The following is a 17,872-nucleotide window of genomic DNA, read 5'->3' on the forward strand; positions in this document are numbered from 1 at the left end:
GTCTCTCAAAAGGTAGTTATATGTTTTAGTAATCATTTTCTGGTCTGCTCCTAATAAAATTCTGTCCAGTTCGTTCAGATCTTTTGCAATTCCATATTTGATTTTATCCGTATTGTATCTTGAGTGTATTTGAGTGTAGTGCCACCAATCAATATTTATATCGCCATTTTGGAGTTGATGTCTCGGAGTGAGTTCTCCTTCATGATTCAGTAAATCTTGGTATCTCATCATCTTTCCGATTTCAAGGGTATTTGGAAATATCAATGCCTCCATCGGGGACCACCATTTTGGTATTTTAGTATAATAAGTTTTCTTAATTCCCTGCCAAATCTTGAAGAGTGAGGCCCGAATTATGTGTCTTTGGAAGTACATGTGTTGTTTGTCTGGTCCATCCCATAGGAACGCGTGCCATCCTCGTATGAGATCAAAGCCTTCTAGATATAACATTCTTTTGTCATCTAATCTCATCCATTCTTTGATCCAGGTCAATCCGGCTGCTTTATAATATAGCTCCCAATCTGGTACTGCAAGGCCTCCTCTGTCTCGTGTGTCTTGTAGCGCTTTAATCTTAATTCTGGCCTTCTTTCCCTGCCATATATAGGTCATTGTAATTTTGTTGAGATTTTTGAAGAAGTCCCTTCCTGGATGTAATGGTACTACCTGGTATAGATATAGTACCCTCGGTAATATATTCATTTTAATTGAACTGATTCTGCCCATCAATGACAACTGTAGCCTGTTCCAGATTTCCAGGTCTTTTTTAGTTTCTTTTAGTAATTTCGTGTAATTGTCTTCTTTAATCGTGGTTGCTTTCGCCGTCAGCCAAATACCTAAATATTTTATCTTCTTTACTAATTGGATTCCTAATTCTTTTTCTAATTCCGATCTCTGAGTCTGGGTCATATTTTTCGTCATTAGTTTTGTTTTTTGTTTGTTTATTTTGAGGCCCGCGACTTCCCCGTATTGTTCTATCATCGACATCAGTCTGGGTCCAGATCGTCTTGGGTTTTCCAAGTTGAAAATTACGTCGTCTGCAAAGGCGAGCAATTTGTACTCCTCTCCCCGGATCTTGAGTCCTTTGATTTCTTCCTCATTCCTTATTTCGTTTAATAATACCTCCAATGCTATTATAAATATTAGCGGTGACATGGGACATCCTTGTCGTACTCCTTTCTGAATATCAAAAATTTGTGTCATGTCACCGTTTATTGAGATTTTTGCTGTTTGTTGGGAATAAATTTTTTTAATCAGATTATGAAATTTCTCTCCACAGTTCATTAGTTCAAGTTGTTTTGTGAAAAAAGACCAATTCAAATTGTCGAAGGCCTTCTGGGCATCAAGGGAGATTATGGCCATTTCTCTGTCTATCTTCTGATCATAGTATTCCAGAATATTTATAATCATTCTCAAATTATTCTTTATTTGTCTTTTAGGTATGAAACCGTTTTGGTCTGGATGTATATAGTTATGTATTATTGCTTTGAGTCTCTGAGCTAGTATTGACATGAATAGCTTATAGTCCAAGTTGAGTAATGAAATTGGTCTGTAATTTTTAATTTGCGTCGGATCTGAGTCTTCTTTGTGTATTAATGTAATAATAGTTTCTGTCCAAGATTTTGGAATTTCTGCTATCAGTAGTGCTTCGTTAAAAACTTGTAACAGTATTTGGTCTATCGATTGTTGACAAAGTTTATAGAATTCAGTAGGAATTCCATCCAGTCCTGGAGTCTTATTGTTCTTTTGTTTTTTGCGGGCTTCCATTAGTTCCAGCATTGTTATGGGCCGGTTTAACATCTCTCTGTGATCTTCTGTGAAGTGCATAAGATTGGTTTTTTGGAGGTATTTTTTTATTTGGTCTTCCGGGACCTCTTCCTGGCAATAAAGTTTTTGAAAAAAAATTTTGGCTATGTTTTTCTTCTCGAGATGTGTGTGGTAAAGAGTTCCTGATTCGTCTTGGAGTTGGTGTATAATTCTTTTTTCTGTTTGCTTTTTTAGCTTATATGCTAACCAGCGTCCAGTTTTGTTAGCATGTTCAAAATTATTTTGTTTTACCATTCTTATTTTCTGTGCCAATTCAGTTTTTGTGGTTAGATTCAGTTTATGTTTGGCCAAATTTAGGTTTTGTAGCACACTCGTGTTGTTGGGCTGTTGTTGTAATTTAAGTTCCTCTGTCTTAATTTCTTCCAATAATTCATTTCTGATTCTTTGTTTCTCCTTTTTCTTTCTTGCCATATATGCAATAGTTAGGCCTCTAATATAGGCTTTCGTGGTATCCCATAGGTTTTGTAATGATGTTGTGTCTTTTGTATTTATTTGTAGAAATATCTTGATTTCCTTTTCTATCATTTCTATCATTCTATCATTCACCACAAATTTTAATTTTCAAATAACACAATTTAATATTCTCTAACATTGTTGCCATAAATTCTATCTGACAAAAGAAAAAATTCTTAAAACCCATTACATTAATCTTAAAGTCCTTAATTCAATATCATTACAATTTCTTTTCCTTTTAATATGGATGGATATTATCTTGAAAGTATGAATCATCGAAGTATTTACGCAGTCACAACACAATCATTTCATTATTAGTAGTAATACCAGTATGGTTATCTTTTATTTCTAAGAGTTTATCCCAGTATATAATCTTCATCTTAAATAATCCTCTTTTGGCTGTTAATCACAGCATAATCTTCTTAAATTTTACTGTTACGCCCAGTATAATCATCATTTTTACTGTCAATCCCAGCATAATTATTTTTATCTTTACTGTTATACCCAGTATAATCCTCTTGTTTTGCTGTCAAACTCAGCATAATTGTCTTTATTTTTACTGTTATACCCAGTATAATCATCTATGTTTTGCTGTCTATCCCAGCATAATAACCTTAGTTTGCTGCTTATCCCAGCATAATCACCCTTTTTTTTTAATTTTACCATTCATCTATACATTGCTTATTAATGTTCAATCACGTTGTCATTATCATCTTTATAACAATTTAACATTGAGGCTTAGGTCTTACTCCAAACACATCCTTATGTAAATCAATAAAATTCTGTTAATATATTCTATTCCTCTTATATTCTAACTTTCTTCTTTATTTCAATTTTTATATATTATATCAAATTCTTCTCATATTCATATTCATTTTTATTCATCTATAGAAACCTCCTTTTTATTATTACTGCCCATCTATGCATTACTTTATTTTTAATCACATTGTTTCTATCTTCTTTTTTCCAGCCGTGTGTATGTCATTCCTCATTTCCTTGTCTGTTAGCATATATTTCATTTCAATTTCAATGTTCACAGTTTAATTCTCCATATATCAATTTAGTTCTTTTTCTTACTTCTATTTCAAGCAAATCACATCAATTTCTTTCTTTTGTTCCTCTGCCAATTAGCCCAATTATAAAAGTTCCATCATACTTTCCCTTTTTTTTTCTCACCAAAGTCAAATTGTGTGCAGACGAAGAAAAAGCAGCTCCACCGCCAAAATCCCACGGTTATTATCTGTTCACAATGTTCCAAAACAAGAAGCAAGTTACAATGTTTCTCTTTAAACCAGAAGGTGTCCCTCTGCAATCCACAATTTCCTTTAGTCATGCAAATCGCCATTTTGTTTCAATTATGTAACATTCCAGCTTAATTCACTCATTCTGTATTTTAAAAATAATAATTCTTCTTTAACTTCTTTTCTTTAGAAATCCAATTCAAATTTAAAGTTGTTCAATTTTGAACAAGTCTCAATGTTTACTTTTCCAATTTAGTCTATTCAAATATCAATTTTCAGTCGGGTCTTTTTCTTTTCTTTTAAAAATTTCATCTTAAAATCTTCTATGCCCCATAGCTCCTCAGCCATTGTTTTAAGGCTAGGGGTCTTACAAATAAAAAAAGCCACGTTGTTTCGAGCCTGGGTTAGTTGTCATTCACCCGGCTTCAAAAGGCATCGCTCTTTTCTCCTTTTCTCCTGCACATCACTTGCCCGGTTTGTCCCAGCTTCGTGGCAGCCGTCATGGCTGCCACCCCCCACCACCGACTGCAGAGAGTTCCCTCCAACCTCTGAGGAACTTGCCTGTTCCTCTTGGTCGTCCGAGTTGCCTCTCTTCCATCCCCATCCCTGCAGGACGGTTCTGGTCCGAAGACCCACTGGTGGCGGTTTGGCAGCCGGGGTTTTCGCGGGGCTCATCAGAGCCCACTATTTCCCCGATTTTCTCACCGCGACATCAAACCAGAAGTCTCCATCCTTAACCTGTTGATAATTTCATTAATGATGCATTGGAAGAAGAACGAGAATAAAACTTGACAAGAATATTTATGAAAATGATCTGTTGGAAATTAACATTGAATTATATTGTAGTTATAAAAAAATGATTATGAATTTGTATAAAATTATGTACTGTTGGTATTTAGCACCTGAGAAGTCCGAGTCAGTGCAAGGCATATGTTTGGCTTCCGGGGAGGCTCTTTACAGTGAATGCAGGACTGCCTTTCACCCAGCATGTGTCCACCTCCAGAGATGTTGAATTAGAAAAAGAGGCACATCTTTGCCCTGGCTGGGGAAACCATAAAGCCATGTGTTTTCAGGATCCGCCATGGAAAGATGAATATGTGCCCCTTTTTCTAATTTGATGCATCTGTGGAGAGGGACGCTCCAGAGCCATAGCTTGGATTGACAGCTGCCCCATTAAAGTGAATGCCGTACTCTATCCTTGCTCTAAAGTCCATGAAGGTCTCCCAGGGGTCCATCGGCTTGGCTACCAGCTGCAGTAATCAGGGGGGCTTCCCAGGCGTTCATTTCACTGTAGCGCACACAGCTGGTCATATAAGCTTCTATGTCCTTTTTCATTTTTGACCACCAGAACTGTCTCTTCACTTGGTACAGGGTCTTTATGAACCCTAAATGTCCTGCTGCCCTGGCATTGTGACTCCTCTGTAAAATCCAGGCCCGCTGGCTGGCTGGAACATATATTTTGGTGCCTTTCCACACCAGCCCCTCCCTCACAGGTGCTGCTGGAATCTCTTACTAGGGCATCTTTTAAGGATTGCCCTAAGTTTTGTGCTGGCTCCTGCCGGGTGTTGCTTGTTGTCAGGTGAGAGCAAGTGCTGCTCGCTGCTTGGATTGGATGATGGATGTCACCACTGCCTCTTGGGTGCTATTGTGCTGCAGCATGTGAGAGAAAGAATCTGAAAGGAAGATTTTCCTCCCTGGCAGATACCGGAGAGTGAAGTTAAACCAGTTAAAGTACTGGGCCCACTGGACCTGCTTAGGAGACAGTTTGGGTGTGGGTATGTGACTTTCAGCATTCTTATGGTCTGTCCAGACCTCGAAGAGGATCTTGCTACCCTCCAGGAACTGTCTCCATGTTGGGAGAGCCCATCGGACTGTGTAAGCCACCTTCTCCCAGATAACCCAGCATCTTTCAGTGTCAGACAACCTGTGAGACGTGTAAGCACAGGGTTGTAATTCCCCTTCAGCATTCCTTTGGAGTAGGACTGCCTCCACTGCTAAATCGCTGGCATCCGCCTGCATCGCAAATGGCTCCTCTGGGTTGGTGTGTTTCAGGATCGGCTCTGCAGTGAACAGGCCCTTCAACTTTTCAGAAGTGATTGGCAATTAAGGGACCACTCCAGGGGCTGGCTGGGTTTTGGTTTTGCCCCTTTCCCTGTCTTTAGCAAATTGGTAATCGGTAGGACTATCTAGGCAAAGGTGGGGTTGAATTGGTGGTAAAAGTTTGCAAAGCCCAGAAAACTCTGTAGTTGCCTCCCGGTCTGAGGGGGCTCCCACTCCAGTATTGCCTTCACCTTATTGGGATCCATCTCCATTCCTCCATTCATGAGCCGGTATCCCAGGTAGTGTAAGAGGGACTTGTGTAATTCACACTTACACAGCTTCGCATAGAGCTGGGCTTCCTGCAGTTTCCATTCCCATGCCCCATCATTGTGCAGGGACACCCGGCATCTAGCCACGCCGCCCTCCAGGTTGGACACAACACTATGCCTTGGACTGACTCCATAGACAGCTTCCCTGGACAAGGGCAATGAGGCATATATGACTCTTTTCGCAATTCGACGCCTGGCTGCAGCAGGACACTTGCTGGCTCAAAGGCAGTTCCTTATTCACTAAGAGCCTGCTTGCAAGACAAAGCTATTGTCAGGGTTCCAATTAACACCCCCAACCAAAGTAAAACTCCAAAGCAGGTATTCTCCTCAAAGTTCCATTTTATTAGAGATGTCATATTGGCACATCTGGGAAAACCCAAATCTAAAAGGCCTCCGGGTTTTCCCCACCCAAATCAAAATCAAAGTTCCTTCTCTTGCACTCACATGTCCAATCATGTCCCCATCCCAACTGGATTTGCTTCCCAATCACCCTCTCCAGGTGCAGGCTGAATGTCCTTGACTCCCAGAGAAAAGAATGTTGTTATGGCTATACATCTCACCCTGTCTCCATCCACCCCACTCCTGTTTCCCACAGCATGCCCATCCACCAAGTGTGGCAGTCCTGAAGATCCAAAGTAAAAGATGGCTTCCAGGGCTGACAGGCTGCCTGCCCCCAGCCAGTGAACGTGTTCTGAAACGAAATAAATGTAGGAGGTTAGTCCAGTCAGTCCCTAACCACCTCCCCCCCCCCCCCGAGGACCCTTTGGTTTATTAGGGAATTTATTGTGGAATTGTTTCACTGACTAACCTATCTGCCTTCACATCCCAGCTCTTAACCCAGGTAGCTCCAGACAAAGGGTATCTTTTCCAATGGACTAAATACTGCAAACGACCTCTATGCAATTTGGAGTCCAAAATTTTCTTAACCTCATAAGGAGTTTCCCCTTTCACTACCATCGGTTTAGGCACTGGGCAGTCCTGTGGTCTCAGTCTTGAACTAACAGCAGGTTTCAGCAAGCGGCTATGGAAAACTGGATGCACTTTCCCTAATAGGCATGGGAGGTTAAGTTGAACTGTTACTGGGTTAATTACTTTCACTATTGAAAATGGTCCTAAGAACTTAGGTCCTAGCTTCCTGCTGGACAATTTCAATTTAATTTATTTGGTGGACAGGTAAAAGCAACCTCCCATGCGAAAGGGAGGTTGAAGAGATTGGCGTTTATCTGCTTGTTTCTTATATGCTTCTGCTGCCTCCGCTAGTGCTTTCTTGGTGTTTTCCCAAACTCTCTTGAGCAACTCCATCCATTCGGCTAGAGTCATGGAGGGCGGCTCTCTCGGCAACTCGGGCATGGGAACAAATTCCATGTGACTTGAAAGGGGGTTAGTCCGTTGCTGCTATGCACTGTAATGTTGTAAGCCACTTCCACGAAAGGCAGCAGATCTGCCCAGTTTTCTTGTTGGTAATCCACATAGCATTTTATGTACTGCTCTACCATGGCATTGGCACATTCTGCAGCTCTGTTGAAGCTCGGATGAAAATGCAAATAAACCGGGAGGATGGTTGGCATATAGACTGATTGCCTCCATCGATAGCCAGAATGAATTTTTAATATAATGTTTTTTCTTAATTTTCTCCCAAATGTATAGCAGGGCATCCCTTACTTGATGTCTCTGGAAGTATGAGTGTGATTTGTTTTTTCCTTCCCAAATGAATGCATGCCAGCCGAGTTGCAGGTCATGGCCCACTATAGTCAGTATACTTTTGTTTTTTTTAGATGAATCCAATTTTTTAGCCATGTCATGGTTGCTGCATAGTAGTAGAGTTCCCAATCCGGAAGTCCAATGCCTCCCTTGTTTCTACTGTCCTGTTGGAATTCTAATTTTATTCAGGACTTCTTCCCTAACCAAATAAATTTTAATATTACTTTGTTTAATTCTTGAAAGAATTTCCTTCCTTATTTGATCAGAAAGGTTTGGAAGAGGAATAAAATTTTCGGTAATACATTCATTTTGATTGTAGCAATTCTTCTAATTAGTGATAGTTGTAACTTTGTCCAATTATCCAGATTTTTTTGTATTTTTTTTTATAAAAAGTTTTTTATTTTTTCTTTTAAAACAAACATTACATCATTAATCAATCAGTGTGTCATCGGAGTACAAATTTTTGTATCATATTTAACACTTACCATCATTTTCTTAATATATATATTTCTTTGCTTTTACATTTCAGTTTAATATACCTCCTGTTAAAAACATTTTTCTTCCAGATTTATTTAATTTTATACCACTTTTTGTCCATATTCATTTTCTATCTAATGATAAAATTGCTCCCATGTGTTATAATACTCCGATTCTTCCCCTTTAATTGCCAATGTTAATCTATTCATTTCTGCACATTCTAATATTTTCTTAATTATCTCACCCTCTGTAGGGATTTTTTCTGCTTTTCAATTTTGTGCAAATACAATTCTTGCTGCTGTTATTACATGAATAATATACATGTCAAATATACAGGTCCTTTACTATATTTCTCAGATAAAATACCCAATAAAAACAGCTCCAGTTTTAAAACAATATGTTGCTGGGTCATTTTCTCTAACCATATCTGAATTCTTGCCCAGTAGTTTCTCGCTTCTGCACATGTCCACCACATATAATAATACAATCCCGGTGTCTGTGACATTCCCAACATTTAGTTGATTTATCTTTAAACATTTATTTTCTTCATTTTTTTTCTTCTGCTCACATGGCTATAGCCATCAGGCATTCACTCTTCCAACGTCCTTCATTTCTGCATATAGCACACTGATTGGGTCCCAAGACCTTTCTTCTTCCACGTCCTCTACTAGAGGTGGAGTGGGGTGTCCTACTTCGAATTCCCTCAACTCCCTCTCATCTGCCTCTTCTGAATTGTTGCTCCCTATTCCTGTCTAAAGGCATCTGCTAGGAAGATAGCATTTCAGCGAGCCTTCTGGATTTCTTTCTTTATTTTCTTCCTGCCCTCTGTTAAGCTAACTCAGCCAACTCTGAAATAGCTTTCCTCAGACCTACCTTCTGTTAACTTTCTTCTAATATCTACTGCTGATTGCCCTATAAAAATCATGTCTTATCATTTTCGAATTGTCTGGAGCTTCAGGATCTAAATCGGTATATTGTCTGAAAGCCTGGTATATCCTTTGAGAAAATCCCCAGGACTCTCATCCTTCTTTTGCCTAATTTCATAAATCTTTGCAAGATTCAGGAACTTTTTTTTGGATTCCATACAAAACTAAGGATTGAATCTTCAAGTCATCTGCTTTGTCAATCTCCATTTTCTTCAGCATCCCTGAATAAAATGGGACAGAAGGACTTTTAAGCAAAGAACCATAAAATGTCAAGGACGATGTTTTGTCTGGTCATTTCCCTTCCCCAGGGAACTGCAAAAGTGCATCTTAGAAACCTAACCTCTGCTACCACTGAATGCTACCCCTCAGCCACATGCCAACTCACTTTTCCAACTAAAAGGAAATAACACTTTTGGGATTGTCTACAATATGTTAACTCTCAGCCTCTCTGACAAGGCACACGTAAAACAGGATTCTCAGTTCAGATCTGTACGGTCCAGCTATACGCTTAAGCTCTCAGTGAACCAAAAAGAAAGACTTAAACGGAGGCTTGAATAAGAATCAACATTTAATCTTTGATCAAAGACAAAAGGCTGGGTAAAACCATTCCAAACACATACAGAGATATGTATATGGGAGGGCTCACACCTTCAGAGATGTAACTTCTTTTTATACCTTTAAAACACCAGTTAAATCCCCAACTCTGGCCCCCTAATTTATGTTTGTGTATTCTTTGTTGCCCTGCAAAGAAATCTAAACTTCCAATTAGTCTTATCTTAAGCATTTCTTTGTTTACTTAATTGGCCATTTAGCCCCTGGCTCTGGAAGACAGGATCTTATCCAGATCAAACATAAATTTAGGGCTGAGGTGTAAATTATCCCTTTGTTGATGGCTGTAGTTCCAACAGAGATAGTATCATGCTTTTAGATGACACAGAAAGAGATTGATATGAGTTCAGGTCAAATGGCAGGGACATACCTTTGACAAATACCAGATATATTTCAGAGGCCTAATAACAATATGTTTGTAACAGGAGATATAAATAGAAAGGAATAATATACAAATACAAAAGCACAATATATATGTTACAGGAACCTAATGATTACAGAATAACAAGCTTTTACTAAATCTAGTATATCAGTATTTTATATTCTATCTTTATTATTATTTCCCTATAGATCATTAAATGATGCCATGTACGATGCGAGGGTAGAACTGGATTCACCATTGGAAGTTTTCAAGAAGAGACTGGTCTGGGGGGTGGGGGGCAAATAACATGGGTTTTGTTATTTGTTAACTAAAATAGTTACTTTGTATTTTAATCTGATTTATATTCTTTCTTTTAAAGTGATGTTCAAGATTTATTAGGTTTTAACTGTCACAAGTAAATGCCTTATTCTCCAATATGTAAATAGTATATGAACGGGATATCAGGGGTTAATTTATTCTTCACTTCTTAATGTATTCATATTTCACCACTCCCATATCTAGCTCCACCCATTGTATATATAAGGAGCTGCACGCACTCATTCCTTGCTTCTATCTGTGAATATTCAGTGAATATAGAATGCCTCATGTAAATAAAGAGAGATATATTTGAACTCTTAATTCTTAAATGATTTATTGAGTCTGATCCTGAAAATATCGCAACAATCTGGTAACAGAGGATGGTTGAATTGACTCAATAAAATAAACATCTAATTTAAGATTATATTATGAAGCAGCGGTTTTATCACAAATCAGTGATTGGTTTAATTTAACTGAGGCATATAAATCAAATTAAAATAAAAAAAAAAATTTAACTGAGGGGAGAATTTTGAATTTAGAAGGTTATGATTTGTTATATGGATGGCATGCCTATTTGTTATATGACAAAAAAGTGGATAAAGTATTTAAGGTTCATATATTAAGAAATGCTTTGTTAAGGGTTTGGAAAAAATATCAATATAAGTTAAATTATAAGATACCTTTATGGGCAAATCCTAGACATGCAATAGAAAATATAAGTATAGAACAAAAACAGGAGGTGATTACCTATAAAGAGCTTCTTATTATGGAAAGGGGGGTAATGTACTTGAAATCTTTAGATATACTGAGAGAAGAAGGTATAACTTATACATGGTTTCAGTATGGTCAACTTCAAGCTAGATGGAAGGAAGATCAAAAAATTGGCTTTGTGCAAAATGAGGAGAATCTGGTAAAACAAATTAGAGATCAAAAACAAATGCATATTAAAAGGTTGTATAATGCTTTATTGGAAATAGATTCTAAGACGGAATTGGTTAAAGACTGTATGATTAAATGGGCACAAAATTTTCAAGAGCCAGTAATGATGGAAACTTGGGAAAAGATTTGGATTAGAAATGTGAAATTTACACAAGCACAAAATTTAAGAGAAAATTTTTATAAAATGTTTTATAGATGGCATTTAGATCCTAAAAAATTATCATGTATGTATTCTAATGTGCAAGCTAAATGTTGGAGATGTGACTGTGATGATGCAACTTATTATCATATATGGTGGACTTGTAGAAAAATCAAAGCATTTTGGATAAAGATTTGGTGGGTGATGCAGAATATTCTCAAAAAGAGACTGAAATTTACTCCACAGTTGTTTTTACTGGGTATAACTACGGACTGTACAGTTGCAGAGACTAAATTGATTTTGAACTTGATAACAGCAGCAAGATTGTTGGTAGCACAATACTGGAAGAAGGACTTTTTGCCTACTATTGATGACTGGATATTGAAAGTAACTAATTTAGCTGAAATGGCTAAAATTTCAGCATATCTGAAGGATCACACACAAGAAAGGTACATACAGGACTGGAGAAGATGGATAGATTATATACAAAATAAGTATCAGACCAAAAAATATCAAATAGCTTATGAATGATTTCTTTTATTTGTATAAGCGTTATATAAGTGACATTAGAAGTATTATGTTTAAGAAATAGGATTTTATATATGGGGGGTTAAGAATTTTTTTTATAGGGATGTTAGTTTAATGATTGGTTATGCAATTTAGATTATTGTTAAAGATCAATAGAAATACCTTGTGTTCTGCTCTGGGAAGTCGGGGAGGGGGAGGGGGGTTGGGGGGGGTTGTGGGGAAAATATGTTTGTTTTTAAAACTTTTTCAATAAAAAATAAAAAATAAAAAAAAATAAACATGTATAAGAAAGAAAACTCCAAGAACGATAAAGAAATAGAAAGCAACAATCTCAGATCAGAGATACTGAGAATACTAAAAAAACAAAAGGATGACTACGATCTCATCGCGGACCTTCGAAACATCTTGAAAGAAAGCGGAGCAGCGAGAGAGAATAGCATCGAGAAAGCTGAATTCAAAGAACCAAAAACGGTGAGCGAGCCATCTATAAAAGAAAAAATAACAAGAAGAAAGAACAGAGATCCCGCTCAAAATTTTGAATGGCAGCCATCTTGTTTTCAACCGGCCACTGAGACAAGCAAAGCAGAACCAATCATGATACACCATTCAAAATCTCTGGCGCGAAAAGAATCACACAGTACAAAAAATAGTAAAGAAAATCTTTATTTTTCAGAAGAATCAGATACGGACGCAGAAGAAACATCTATTAAACTGAAAGTCGAAGCAACCATGAGACAACTATTTAAAACATTTGATCCAAATTTAAAAATGGCAAAAAAATCAACGGAAGTCAATGATCCAAAAACAAAAAGAAGGCAAGCAAGCAAACAGACAAACCAGAACATATCCAGCTCAATTCGTGCAGAAAGGATGACAACACCTGAGCCCAGAGGACCCTGCAGGTTTTCTCCCACGCCGCTGACGGTTCCAGAGGTGGAGAGCTTCAAGCGGAGCGACTTTGGCGAAAGAAGGCAAGCATCAGCTATCAGCAGGACGATCAAGGTAGAGACGGAGACCGAATCGTCGGAGGAGGAACCTTAGGAAGGAACTGCGGCGACAGAGGCTTCCCCTGGCAGCTTCGACAGAGAAATGAACAACGCACATGCGCAGATGAATACAGAGAACTACAGAGGACATTATGAAGAGGAAAGACCACTCAGACTAATGCACAGAATACCCACTCCATCCTGTGACTTTCAACACTTACGAGACCATGGACTACCCCCAGTTGTAAGTAGTGGGGATAACAATACTGGGGACTTACCTAACGATTTTCCAAAACTTAGAATTGATGGCATTAATTTGCAAGAGTGGTATCAGCAGCTCCAGGTTGCCTTTATGAAAGAAAACTTGCTGTTTTTTATCACTAACCCCCCTAAAAGACCTTGGACCCTAAAGTTAGACTGCTTACACCATAGAGCATTTTTCTTATTAATTTCTAGTGTATCTCCTGCAATGTATCACAGCATTAAGCAAAATCTGACTGTTTCAGAAATTATTCAATGCATGTTCAATTTATTTCACAGTGATAGTGTAGCTACTACCACAAGAATGTCTAAAGATTTCTTTTCTTCTAGGATAAAACCAGGGGTTTCCATAAGTGAACATTTAATATCTTTAAACAAAATTAGAGCTGAACTGCATTTAAGGGGGGAGGTGATTTCAGACCAAACGATGAAAAGTGTTATCATCAACTCACTTGACCCATCATGGGATAATTATATGTCACATTTAGACACAATCAATCTAGGATACTTATCCATAGAAAGTCTATCCAATAAGTTAATAGCTGAAGACAATTCAAGGAGGAGTCGCTCTAACAACCACATAGAACACAAACCATATAGAAAGGTAGCTTTTCAAGAAAGATATCATGAAACATTTAGATGCCACAACTGTGGATCCAAGGAACACAATAGGAGAGATTGCCCCAAAATTTCAAAAGAAAGACATAGGTCAGAACACAGAAATAAATACAACTATAGACAGTCTTCCATTGATAGACATAGATATAGAAGCCCACCAAATTATAAAGAGCATAGAGGGGGCAGAGATAATTCAAAGGATAGAAAATCTGGTTCACTGAATGGACTAAACAAACAAGACAACACTAACATACAACAAACTGAGAACAATAATTGGCTTATTGATTCTGGAGCAACTAATCATACCACTAATAATAAAAGTATATTATCTTCATTTGTAGAAGATAAATTTGTAATAAAGGTAGCTAACCAAGAAAAAGTCCAAGTAATAGGTAGAGGGAATGTAACCTTACCTGGCCTAGGAAAAATAGAGGGGGTATTACTAATACCTGAAATACCTCATAACATACTAAGTGCCATAAAACTAAGCAGAGATTCTGATATTAATATTGTGTTTTCAAAAGGAAAAGCGACTTTGGAGAAAAATAAAATAGATATAGGTACAGTAATGATTAAAGGAGGCCTACCTTATTTAATAACAAAGGAGAAATGGTTACACAACATTGATTCAAATATGGAAGATTGTATTGAACTAGATAATGGAAACATTAGTAACAGTGACAATGATGAATGTAAAGTAGCTCATAATCACAAGGATACACATAATGAGAAAAAACCAAAAATAGGTAAGCCAATTCATGATGAGTGTGCTCATGTTTTACATAGGAAGTTAGGACATGCCAGTTTTCCTGTAGTACAAAAGATGACTGAACACGCAGAAGGTGTTAAAATAAAAAATTGTGAAAACTATTTGGAATGCTCAGTATGTAAGTCTACAAAACTAAAAACTAGTCCCAGGCCTAGAAAATCAACAAGGTCAACCAACAAAATTTTTGATTTAGTACACATGGACCTGGTTGGTCCACTAACTCCATCAATCACTTATAAAAAACGTTACTTCTTAACCATTGTGGACGATTATAGTCGTTATGGATTTGTTTACACATTAAAACATAAAGATGAAACTTTTCAGAAATTTAAAGAATTTTACAAACGCGTAGAAACACAACACAATATCAAAATAAAACAAATCATGACAGATAGGGGATGTGAATTCATGTCTAAGGAATTCTCCCAATGGCTGAAAGACAAAGGAATGTTACATTACACATCTAGCCCATTTTCTGCATTCCAGAACGGAGTTGCAGAGAGAAAGAACTCAACATTACAAACCATGATTAGATGCACATTGGAAGATGCTGGCTTAAGCAAACAATTCTGGTCAGAAGCCCTACAATATTCCAATTACACACAAAATAGAACTTGGTCCAGCATTGTAAATAAGACACCATATGAAGTGATGTATAATAGGAAACCAAAATTAGCACACATGCACATATTTGGAGTCACTGCAGACGTACACATACCTAAACAATTAAGAAGAAAAGGAGAAAATGTGTCTAGAAGACTTAGATTTATGGGATATGAGACAGGTACAAAAGGATACAGATTCATTGATAATAATAACAAATTTATAGTTTCCAGAACAGCTGTGTTCCATGAACAGGCCAACTGGTCTAAAATATATCTTAATGAAATATTCCCAAGCAACAACACAGGTACTAAACCCCAAGAGAAAAGAACTATAGAAAAGCAAAATGACAACAAACATAGAAACAAAAACAAAACATGGACAAACAGTCAACACAAAATAAAGACAGATACATTAACAAAAAAGGAAGCAAGATATTTGCATGATAATAATAGTAAACCTGAAAAAACAATTAGAAATACCAGAAATCAAATGCCAAATAAGTACAAGGATTATATAATGCATATGAATGGAGAATCAACGACACCTAATACATATGAGGAAGTGTTGAAACTTCCTCCTAAAGAAAAAGAAAAATGGGAATCAGCAATGACAAAAGAGATGGAAAGTTTACAAGGATTAGAAGTATTTACACCTGCAATTGCACCAAAGGACAAAACTATTATTGGCACTAGGTGGATATATAAAATTAAAAATTTAGAGGGAGGCAATACTCTATACAAGGCTAGATTAGTTGCACAAGGTTATGCACAGAAATATCCCGAGGATTATACTGACACATACTCCCCCACAGTAAGAACTGAGAGTGTCAAAACAGCTCTAGTTGTAGCATCAGCACTCAATCTCGATGTATTCCAATATGACATACAGACTGCGTATTTACACGCAAAATTAGATAAGGAAATATATGTAAGAGCACCTCACAGTCAATACACAAACAAGAATGAGACTTGGTTATTAAACAAAAGTTTATACGGGTTAAAACAATCTGGTAAACGATGGTATGATTGCTTAGTAAAAGTACTTAAAATTATGGATTTCAGTGCTACTACTGCTGATAACTGTTTCTTTGTTAAAAAGGGTGATGATTCCATAGAATTTGTATTGATCTATGTGGATGACATTTTGTACATAGGTAAACATAAAGAAAGAAGAGAAACATTTGTAACAAAGCTAAATGAACATTTTTCACTGAAATCTTTGGGCAAAGTAAATAAGTATCTTGGTGTTCAAATTAGTAAAACTAGAAGAGGATTCAAGCTTTCTCAGAGAGATAAGATCATAGAGCTCTTGAACAAATGTAATCTAAGCGATGCTAAACCCTGTGATACTCCTATGCAGACTGATTTTCTAAGGAATGCAGATGAATCATCCCCTGAGTTCAAAGATAACACATTCTATAGATCAATCATAGGTTCCCTTCTTTACATTTCCAATTGGACCAGACCTGATATTGCTTTACCCCTCAATTTATTGTCCAGACATGTCAGCAAACCAACAATGTACCATTGGGAAGCTGTCAAAAGGATATTAAGATATTTAAAGAATACCTTGGATTTTTGTTTGATATTAGAGCCTAATAATGTCAAGGAGCCAAACCTAACATGTTACGCAGATGCGGATTGGGCTGGAGACACTTCATGCAGAAAAAGTACATCTGGTTATATATTCCTCCTTAACGGTTGTCCAGTTTACTGGTACACTGGCAAACAAGATTTAGTGGCCACTTCAACAACAGAAGCAGAATATGTTTGTCTATCTAAAGCAGCAAATAACCTTGTATGGTTTAATGACTTAATTTCTGACATTTGGAAAAAAACCACCTTGCCTTTTATCATGCATGAAGATAATAAAGCGGCTATCGAAATATCTAGATCTGACGCCATTGGACAAAGGTCCAGACATATAGATATAACATTTAAACATGTGAGACAGTTATCTCAGGATGGATTTATTAAAGCGGTGCATTGTGAGACATCAGAACAATTAGCTGACATATTAACAAAACCTTTGCCATCTAAACAACATAAATACCTGACCTCTAAGTTATATGTTTTGTATTGTTCTGAATCTGAATGTAATTGGTGTAGCATATCAAATCGGCATTTAGAGGGGGATTTGTCACAAGTAAATGCCTTATTCTCCAATATGTAAATAGTATATGAACGGGATATCAGGGGTTAATTTATTCTTCACTTCTTAATGTATTCATATTTCACCACTCCCATATCTAGCTCCACCCATTGTATATATAAGGAGCTGCACGCACTCATTCCTTGCTTCTATCTGTGAATATTCAGTGAATATAGAATGCCTCATGTAAATAAAGAGAGATATATTTGAACTCTTAATTCTTAAATGATTTATTGAGTCTGATCCTGAAAATATCGCAACATTAACATTCCTAAACTGATAAAGAAGCTAGAGACTAGCTCCTGATAAGAAAAGTTTGTTAGTACATATTGGGATCTGGCTTATCTCTTTTGTGAACCCTAAACAAGCTTTCTCCTTGCAATTTATTTCCCTTCAGACCTCATTTTAATAAACATGTATGCTATTATCCTGTCGAATCAACTTTCCTCTTTCAGATTTCTTTGTTATGCTAACGAAAAGGGGATGTAAGCTAAAGATCGGGATTCCCTCTTTGAATAAGGAATCCCTTTTGTCTGAATATGCTGATCAATTGTAATAAAATGATCTTCCTGTCTCGGTTTGTCTCATTGGAAAATATG

This window comes from Pituophis catenifer, unplaced genomic scaffold (assembly GCF_029215685.1).
Source record: "Pituophis catenifer annectens isolate HBS135680 unplaced genomic scaffold, rPitCat1.0.hap2 SCAF_9, whole genome shotgun sequence".
NCBI classification, from domain to species: domain Eukaryota; kingdom Metazoa; phylum Chordata; class Lepidosauria; order Squamata; family Colubridae; genus Pituophis; species Pituophis catenifer.